The sequence below is a fragment of the Echiichthys vipera genome (genome assembly GCF_963691815.1).
Source record: "Echiichthys vipera genome assembly, chromosome: 19".
Classification (NCBI taxonomy): Eukaryota; Metazoa; Chordata; class Actinopteri; order Perciformes; family Trachinidae; genus Echiichthys; species Echiichthys vipera.
The window spans coordinates 1,062,006-1,072,794 of NC_139844.1; positions in this window are offsets into that span (position 1 = coordinate 1,062,006).

The window sequence follows — 10,789 nt, forward strand, 5'->3', positions numbered from 1 at the left end:
ATCGTAGACTCCAGCAAGCTCAAAGTGTAGACTCATATCACCTAATATACAGCAAACATTTCAATGACCAATGTCCTGTTATCAGTCATGGCGGCAGAACATTAAAACAACCCGGTTGGAACAGACACTTAGAAAAAAAAACCTTCCCTAACTGTTTGAATCGCGAGCAGTGGAACATTTTACAGAACGATATCGTTTCCCTGAAGGAAGCGTTTCAAAGATAGCCCTGGCAGGGTGGCCCTTTGTAGAGTCTGGCTTTATGTATGGCCTCCAGGAGCGGAAACATACAGCCAATGGTCCTGCTGGCTGAGCCAACCACTTTGTTCAAAGTCTTTTTTTCTTTCAGCGTGAGATTTCCAAACCACACAGTGATACAATTGGTTAAGACACTCTCGATTACGCAATATAAAAGTTTAAAAGAATCTTCGCATTTTGAGTTAAACCATGGAGCTTGTGTAAGAAGAAGAGGCTCTGTCTCTCTTTCTTAGCAATGGTACTGGTGTTTGAGCTCCAATTCAAGTCATGAGAAAGAGTCACGCCCAAGAATTTAAATTCCTCAACAATCTGCACCTCAGAATCATTGATATTAATAGGCGTCTGATTCCTATTTTGACAAAAGTTCACTCGTTTTTGATGTGTTCAGAAGCAAGTTGTTTTCTTTACTCCATTTAACTACATTTTTCACCTCCTCACGATAATGTGATTCATTTTTTGAGCTAATAAGCCTGATGATGGTTGTATCATCTGCATATTTTATTATCACATTACTGTCATGAGATGCTACAAGGTCCTGAGTATACAGTGTGAACAACAAGGCTCAAAATGCATCCCTGCGAGGAGCCAGTGCTAGCATGCAGCTCATCAGAACCTTTGATTTTGACCCTTTGTGGTCAGCAAGTAAAAAAATTTAAAATCCACTTGCAAATGGCATCGTCGAGGCCGAGGTATTTGAGTTTGTGAATAAGATTTGTTGGGAACATTGAGTTAAAAGCTGAACTTTAGTCTATGAATAGCATTCTAGCATATGATTTCCTATTGTCAAGATGCTTGTAGAGGGGTGACATGGCTGTGTGGTGGTTAGCACTGTCGCCTGTCAGTGAGAGGGTTCCTGGTTCGAATCCCAGCTGGGGCCCTTCTGTGTGGAGTTTGCATGTCCTTGCCGTGTCAGTGTGGGTTTTCTCCGGGTTGTCTGGTTTCCTCCCACAGTCCAAAGACAGGATTTGACTGCACTGTATTCTGTAAGTGTACCATGTAGTTCATGTACATTTTAAATCTTTAGCCTAATTTAGCCAGTAACTACTGCTGTCAGAAAAAGCAAAGTACCTCAAAATTGTTCTCAAGTGTCCTTGAGTAAATGAAGTTAGCTGCTTACCACCGCTGTATTCTTCCAGTGCCTGATAGTTGATCCTAGTGATCTTATATTCACCAACGATCCAGTTCTTTTGAACTGCTCTTTGGTATGAACATCAGGAACCGAGTTGCAGGCTACTTAAGAGCCATTCTTTGTATTGTCTTTTTACTTTTAGTATGTGCTGCAGCTGCCCTTACACAGTATGTACTGTTGGTGTGCAGTATGCATACAATTGACACTTACTACTTCTCCATTACATTGCCCCTTTAACTTATATGCTGCACAAAGGGTTATGGGTCAGAATAGCCAGAATAGCATGCTGGCTTGCATACTCAAAAATCTAACCAGATGTATTAGGACATCTTGGTATTTTTGGTCTAATGCATTTGACATATTATGTAGTTGGGCATCTAATCTTTTTTGGCTTACCAATAATATGGTAGTATGGGTATTGGAACTCAGGGCTAGATCCACAGTGCTGGGTTAATGCTCATGCAACACTCCCGCTTCCTCCTGTGGCTGTGACAGTGACACAGAAGGTTACACTGAAAACACGCCAAACAAGCATGACAAGCAGGTACAATCCATATTCACAGATAATATAGTTCAATAGTAACCACCACCCCTTAAAGAAAGTATAACAAAAAAACGATGCGCTGCTCTTTTGAACGGCGCTCAGAAAGGAACGGAGCCATGAGATCCGGCTTCCATCTGCTATTAAAGCCTCCTCCTGGCAGCAGAGATTGCAAGAGCATTAGCAACACACTGATGAGGGGTGATCAGGTCTGGATCTCAGGTCATCTCAAAGGTGTTGGATGGGGCTGAGGTCAGGGCTCTGTGCAGGCCTCTCCAGTTCTTCCACACCATACTGGGAAACGCATTTCTTTATGGAGCTGGAGCTGGTTCTGTGCATGTTGAAAAGGGACAAACAAACTGACACAAGGTTGAAATTTTGTGCATGGCTGTTGTTGTGGGAATTTGGAATTTTGGATTCATATTCATAGTTTTGTCAGGTCAGACACAGTTCAGTGTCTCCTCTGTCTCACATTCTTAATGGATAATGCAAATAACTAACTCATGATGATATATTGGCATATTTGTGCATCTGTACCCTGTGTGAGAGACCTTGTGATGAGAGAGGTTCAGAATGTTCAGAATTGTAATGTCTAAGGCATGTTTTTGTTTGGTCTAAAGACGTCACCCAACCAAGGCTATTCGCGTCCTGTCCCTCTCCCTAAAAGACTGTACGAGATTTGGCAAATCGTCATTCTCTGCTAGACTCTAACTTGTGAGGATGCAGGGGTGAACGTATTTTTATCTGCAGAGGAAAATGCTTTGGCAAAATAAACCACGGAGAAAAAGCTGATCCTGTTTGTTGATCTTTATTGAAGAATCTATTTCCACAACAATTTGGCATCCCTGGGTGGGCACCCGGAGTGAGAGGCACAGGCTGGACAGGACTGACGGTGGACCCTGTGCACAGTGGAGTGAAGCTCCTTCCTCAACCTCGCCACAAATTCAGCTGAGAGGTGGGGGCCTAACGTCCAACAGCAGGCATGTCCTCTCACTGCTGGTGCCTACTGAACTCAGTGGAGGATCTCTTCAATAATCTCCGGTGAGTTTCTTTTTGTTGGTGACGTCTAGGACAGGGTGAAAGTCCCTGCTCCGCAAATGGTTTGAGTCCATTTTTTTGTTTGTTGACGTCCAGAGGACGAGGGTGCCACTACCTCTTTGCAAATGGTTTGAGTCCATTTGTTTGTTTGTTAACGTCTAGAGGACGTCTGGAGGATGAGTGAGAGTCCCTCTTCCGCAAATGGTTCGAGTCCATTTGTTTGGTGGTTGACGTCCAGAGGACGAGGGTTGCCAGCCCCTCTTCCGCAAATGGTTCAAGTCCATTTGTTTGTTTGTTGACGTCCACTAGGGCCCTAGAAGACGAGGGTGCGGGACCCTCCTCTGCAGGAAGTTCGAGTCTTTCTGTTTTTTGACGTACAGTGAGAGTCTGTGCGAGGGCCGGCCAGCAGTTTGATCAGCTGCTCTCTTTTCAGTTCGAGTCTGATTAGTAGTACTGGTATGTGAAAACGTTGTCTCACAGTTCGAGTCTGTTTGAGGTGAATTACAGCAACGTTTCTGGTTAGCTCATGAGCAAAGTAAGAGGTGATTCCGGACAGTATGGTAGATAGTTTGTTGTAAGTCTATATGTGTGTTGTTCCCATGTGCGTCTCTTTTTTCTCTTTCCCTCTCTACCCCATCTTTGTGTGTGTGCATGCATGTTCGACAGCTGTGGAAAGAGGAGAGTGTGTAAAGGCTTTGTTTTAGCTCAAGGTCACATCAACAGTACTATCCTCCCTTTCCTACGCGCTGAGGTAAGAGGGAGCATAAGATAATATAGGGAGAGATTGTTTTTAACAGCAATAAATAACTAGAAACAAAATAAAGTAATTCAGTCAGTAGGGTGAAAACTCCGCTTGTGAAAACTCCTACAGGAATATATATATACTGTATGTATACTCATATAACCACTGCATACGCTATGTAAAGCAACAATTAATAAGGTAAAGTTACTGTCGAAAATAAATAAATATATAGATCTCTAAAAAAAAAAAATCTGTTACCCACAAATATATATGTAGATCCATAAACTGGATTCTAGAAAATCTTTGAACAGGTAAAAACGGGTAAATCACTGACTGACCCACTTTTATCAAGGATGTTTGCATTGGAATGAATGTTGAAGGCCTGTGTGTGTGTGTGTGCGTTCGTTTAAGACATGTTTTGACTGACCAGATGACCAATTGAGATAATGTATAATTAATTAATTACAATAATATAATGTAATTAATACTTCCTGCTTTGCTACAGTGCGGACACTTTTCTGCTTGCTCTCGCCTTTGCTTGCATTTTTTTCGCTACTATCTGCTACTATTTGCTTCTCCTCAACAAGAAGCAAAGAGCAACAGCTCCTGGATACTTACAAAACCAGTGGGATTATATTTCTCTTAGATAACAGAGGCATTTTTCAATATTTTTACGACTTCCTCAACGCTAGGCAGGGAGGCCTACCATTCAAGATAAGCCTGAGCCTGTGCTACAGTGCTAAAGGTAATCAGCAGAAGATGCCTCCCTTCTCTACGGAAGATTACCACAAACTACTACAGAAGATTTTACTGCTGGAAACAAAAATTAATCGGTCAGAAGTATATATAGAAGTGAATGGATATTGTGACAACAATACCACCCTAGCACTGACTGAAAACAGTGGACAGGGGCATGCTAGAACCCAGCTAACTAGCAATGATGAAGCTACGAGGAAACGGGAGGTCCCTGTACAGGGCAATAAATCTACCAGCGATAATCCTCCCTGGAACACACTTGGTGCAAAGCCAAAGAGAAGACCACCTCCCTGCTACAAGGGAGAACGGATAACTGGGAGGACCCAGCTCCCCGATATCTCCGATCTGACCGGTTGGCCTGCGCTACCATCTCCATCCAGGCATAGCGCTTCATCAACTACACTGCCACGTAGGGCAAAGCAGCGGACAGCTGAAAAGAGGAAAAGTACCAAAAAACCTCCCCAGCAAGCAAGTGTTCAACTAAAGAACAGGTTTGCTCCACTGTTGCCGGACAATGGATCCCCTCCTGATTGCCTGAATAACTCACCATCACCACGCAGAAGGGTAAGACCTGCTAACTTTAAACCACAGAGAAAGCGAACAAGTGGGCCTGAAAATCTGATCGTGGGTGACTTTTCTGTAAAATACATGAAAAGCAATAATAACACCAAAGTACTCTGCTCTCCGAAGGATACGGTGTCTGACTTGGACAAAAGAATCCTGGAAATTGTGGCTGCACACCCAAATGTGAAAAATATCATTCTGCACATTGGTTTTAATGACATTGAAAAACAAAAATCAAGGGAGCTGAGAGAGCACTTCAATAAACTCTTTGAAACAGTCAGCGCTGTGAATGCTGAGGTGTTTATCAGTGGTCCTCTACCCCCGATCGGGAGAGGAGCTGAGAGATTCAGTCGACTTTATTCGCTGAATGAGTGGCTCTCCAGCACTTTTCTTGCTCGTTCAATGCATTTTATTGACAATTTTAGCTTTTTCTGGGACCGCAGGCATCTTTTTAAGGCAGACGGACTTTGTCTAAATAAGCTGGGAGTAAAGCTTTTCATGACCAACATGTCTTACTTCCTGCGTCATCCATCTATCATCACTGCCAAGGACAAGAGACAAGAGGAACCAACGAAAAAGGAAGACACAACACAGTTTATCATGAACGTCGAAGGAGGACCGCCATTGCAAAAGGAGAGCGCTGACCATGAGAGACACCAGAGCAAAGAGGAGAGGTGTCTATCCCCCTCTACCACCCCCTTAATTTCAAATGCACGTGAAGATCCCTCCCCCACACCCCCCAAGCCTCCATCCAGGTCTCCATCCTTCTCCCTTCCTCAAGTAAGCCTTTCTCCCCCCCTATTCCCCTTGGAGTTCCGGGAGCTACCCCCACCCACTCCCTGCCCTACTTCTATTTTTACCCCCCTTGACCGACCTCAGCGATCCCCCCCTCAGTGTCATCTCAGTGGCAACCCCTTCTCACCTCCCCCCCCCCCTCCACGAAGGCGTGCTTCACAAACCCTCAGCCCTACTTCGGCCCTCTCACGTCAACCCCCTCTACGCCCTCAACGTCAACCTTCAGTAGTTCGTTCCAGCTCTGACGCTGCTCACTCCTCCTCCCCCTCATGGCCACCCCCGCCCCGCCCTGACAGCAGTCCTGAATATTACTGATACAGAAAAGGGTTCAGCAGTAGACCACATTATCAGCTGGGCCCAAGGCTGCCTACGTCAAAGCTTGGCACCTTCTACATTCCTGTTGTGACTACCAAGAGAGTGAACATTGGGAAACGTAGACACCCTGCTAACCTAAACAATCTCATTCCTATTCTCTCCAAATCAAAGTCAACATCGAAGCCTGTCAATAACACCATCAGGATGGGTCTGCTCAATGTTAGGTCTCTGAATAATAAATCATTTTTAGTCAATGATTTTATTACCACTTCCAAACTTGATTTTATGTTTTTAACTGAAACATGGCTGGAGCAAAATAACAGTGCAAGCATTCTGATCGAGACAGCACCCCCCAACTATAACTTTATTGATGTATGCAGATCTGGGAAAAGGGGGGGAGGGGTTGCTGCTATATTTAAAAACATATTTCAGGGGAAACAGATGTCCCTTGGTGATTTTACATCATTCGGATACCTGTGCGCTGTGTTGAAATGCTCTCCCAAAATTCTCCTGTTAATTATTTACAGGCCACCTAAATACTCAGCAAATTTTTTCGATGATTTTACCGAATTATTGTCTAGCATCTCCACTGACTTTGACTGCCTAGTTATAACTGGTGACTTTAATTTTCATATTGACGATTTGAATGACAAGGGTGCAAAGGAACTTTTTACTATTTTAGATACATTTGAACTGTCTCAACATGTGAAAGAGGCTACTCATTGTAAAGGACACACCCTGGACCTGATTATCACAAAAGGTCTCAATGTTTCTGATGTTCTTGTGACTGATCTTTCATTGTCTGATCACTTCTGTGTTTTCTTTAATATTTCTTTAATTCCGGAGACACAAACAGAATCAGAGAATGTCAAAAAGCGCTACATCAATGAACATGCTAATATACTCTTCAAAAATGCGATCTCCTCGCTACCAACTCTAAACCCATGCCATGCTGATGATCTTGTAAACAACTTTAATTCCAAAATTGTGAATATCATAGATGTCATTGCACCGGTTACAGTTAAAACGATTTCTGGTAAGCAAAAGGCACCCTGGAGAAAAGCTGCTGTTGTAACAGCCCAGAGAAGAGAGTGCAGAAAGGCTGAACGAATCTGGCGAAATACAAAACTTCCTATTCACCATGACATCTATAAAGAGAGGCTCCAGGCCTACAATTTAGTCTTAAAAAGCGCTAGAGAAACATTCTTCTCCAATATCATAAACAGCAACACTAATAAGGCCAAAACCCTATTTGCAACTGTCGACAGACTGACCAACCCCCCAACACAAATACCAGCCGAACTCCATTCCACACAGAAATGCAATGAGTTTGCATTCTTTTATACTGATAAAATTGAAGGAATCAGACGTGCCATCAATATCTCAAACAAAAGAGTTGGATCACCACCCCGTTTAGGCCAAAATAACACAGCAATGATGGCAAGCTTTAATGCCATAGACTCTAAAACTCTAAGGGAAACAGTGACAGATCTAAAGCCAACCACCTGCTGTCTTGATGCTTTACCTACCAACCGTTTTAAGAATGTTTTTGACTGCCTATCAACAGACGTATTGCAAATAGTTAATAACTCTATTCAATCTGGCAATTTCCCAAAGGCCTTCAAAACTGCAGTCATTGAGAGGACTTCCGGGGTCACGGAGCAAGATGGCAGAGTAGAGTAGAGCTCCTGAGTCGATTAAAGAAAAACTACCCCCTAAACTATGAAAGAACAGAGAATTCAATTTTAACACTAACACGAAATGAGTGGGGGACGAAAACAGAGAAGCATACGGAAAAAAATGACATCCAAAGACCAAGAAGACGGTTTTGAAGACGAGTTAGGCGACGACGGAAACAGCGACCCTAAACAACAATTCGGCTCGGTGCTAGACGGCCTCGTGAGTTTAACGAAGGAAATACGAGACCTCAGGATGGAAATGAAAGAGGACCTCTCAAAATTCAAAGAAGAATTTAAAGAGGAGATGAGGAGAGAGTTCACTGGCTTCACAGAGGAAACGAACCGCAAAATGGCAAAAAACATCGCGGAAATACAACAGCAGCGAAAAGATATCAGTGAGAGACAGGAGCGGATTTCAGAGCTGGAAGAGTGGAACACGGACGCTAAAGAGGCCATAATTACGCTATTAAAACAACAAACAAAACTACAAGAAAAGTTGACCGAGGTTGAAGGACAAGGAAGACGATGCAACCTGAGAATTTATAATGTATCCGAACAGGATAATGAATCAGTGCCAGAGCTAGTGGAGGGGCTCCTCCGCCGGGAGCTCGGGATACCGGAGGGAACTGAACTACACATACAGCGGGCACACAGAAGCCTGGGGAAGAAACCACCACCGGGAGCAACCCCGAGGTCCATAGTGGTCAACTTCTTGAAATACGAGACCAAAGAAAATATCCTGTCCAGAGCCTTGAAGGAGAAAATACAAATCGATGGGAGACAGATATTTTTTGACCATGACTACCCACAGAGGTGATGAAAAAACGTAAATCCTACTCAGAGTTTAAAAAGACTCTAAAAAACAAAAAGATCCGCTTCCAAACTCCACTGAGCAGGATTAGGATCCACTGGCCGGAGGGTCCCAAGATCTACAACAGCACTGAAAAAGCAGCGAAGGACGTGAGGAACAGAGGGCTGGAGGTGCTGGAGGGGCGCGGCAGCCTGAGGTCCTCCACATGGCAGCGCGCTGGAAGGAATCCGGGGATAAACGGGGGGGACACCGCCACGGAGGAACGCCGAGAAGCTGGGAAACAACGGATAAAAAAAAAAAAAAGAGAAACAAACAGAAGACTGATGAATGCAAACTCAGTTGAATTTGTGCGGGAGGGGGAGAGAACCCACAGGAAACCCAGAAGAATAAAATGTCTCCTATTTTTGAGTTAAGGCCTCTACAGCAGCTGGTGAGTAAATAGACCCACTATAACGGAACAGATAGCCAGTTTACTTTGATATTACACCAAGGGCTATAGCGTGACCACTTGAGTTATAGTTAATTTTTGTGATATGATTCTGACTGGGACCTCTGATTTTATTTTTGCATTTTACTCAATTCAATAAGAAGGGTTACACTGAAACAGACTCTAAATGGGGAGTTTCAACACCCCCTCCCCCTCCCCTCTACCAGAAATGCAAGACTTCTATAATGTAACAAAAGAATCGACAAGAAGATCCATTGAACTGTTGGACTCATCTAGTAGGATAGGAAGAACCTTTCCATGCATACTCCAATTCACTAGGGGGGGCCCTTTGTACACCAAAGGTTATCCCTCACTCCCACCAACAGGGAGACAGGGCCTATGGGGAATATGGTCCTTTTTTGTTTGGAAGTTCAGCTCCAGGTTCTGTGTTTGTTCTTATTATGTTCGTAAGAAAATGAGGGTTAATAATATTACAGTGGAAGGGTCACGAATCACCGCAAGAGACAAAAACAATGCAATACAATGATATTAAGGTGGTGTCACTGAATATCAATGGCCTGAACAATAAAAGAAAAAGAGGTAAAGCTTTAACTAAGTTTAGAAAAGAAAAGATGCAGATTATTTTCTTACAAGAGACACACCTCTGCACGAGAGGAGCACGAAAAGTTTCAAAAATTAGGATACAGAAATTAATTTGCCAGTTCTTTTGGCCAAAACCATAAGAGAGGTGTGGCAATACTGATTGTTAACACGATAAAGTTTGAATTGATCAAGGAAGTTGCTGATAAGGAGGGAAGGTATATCATGATTAAAGGGAAATTAGAAAATCGACTGGTGACACTATTCAACGTGTATGCCCCTCCGGAAAGCGGGAAAGCTTTCTTTCAGAAAATATTTGACCTCATAAATTTGGAAACGGAAGGGACATTGATATGCGGCGGGGACTTCAACGTGGTATTAAACTACAGGCTGGACACAACAAGTCTAAAGAGAAATAAAAAACAAGTTAATAGATTTATGAAGACGGTATTGTCAGAAATGGACAGATGTATGGAGAGACCTCCACCCAGTTGAACGGGATTATACTCACTACTCGGCCCCCCACGCAATGTACTCTAGAATTGATTATTTTCTAATGAACAAAGGAGATATACGTATATAAAGTGAAAGAATGCAGGATTGGAGTAACTGATATATCAGACCACAGTGCAGTTTACCTAGAAATCAATCTGAATAGCAAGAGGAGAACTACAGTATGGAGACTTAACGAAGGTACACTGAACAACAAGAGATTGGTTGAAGAATTAAAAGGGGAAATAATTAGATATAGGGAGGAAAACGATAATGGGGAAGAAGACCCAACAATCTTGTGGGATGCCCTTAAAGCTGTAATAAGGGGGAGGCTGATTTCACACACAGCTTATGCCAAAAAAGCCAGACTGGAAACGTACCAGAAACAAATTGAAGAATTAAGTGAATTGGAACACCATCACAAACAGACAAAAGACTCGAAAACACTTAATCGGATAAAAGAAGTCAGGAAAAAAGTAGACGACATCCTATTGGAAGAGGTGGAAAGGAAAGCTAGGTATATAAAACAAACTTACTATGCGGGAGGTTCTAAAGCCACAAAAAATACTGCGAGACAGATAAGGAAACAACAAACATTTAACAATATACATAAAATAAGACATCCTAAAACCAATAAAAACTTAT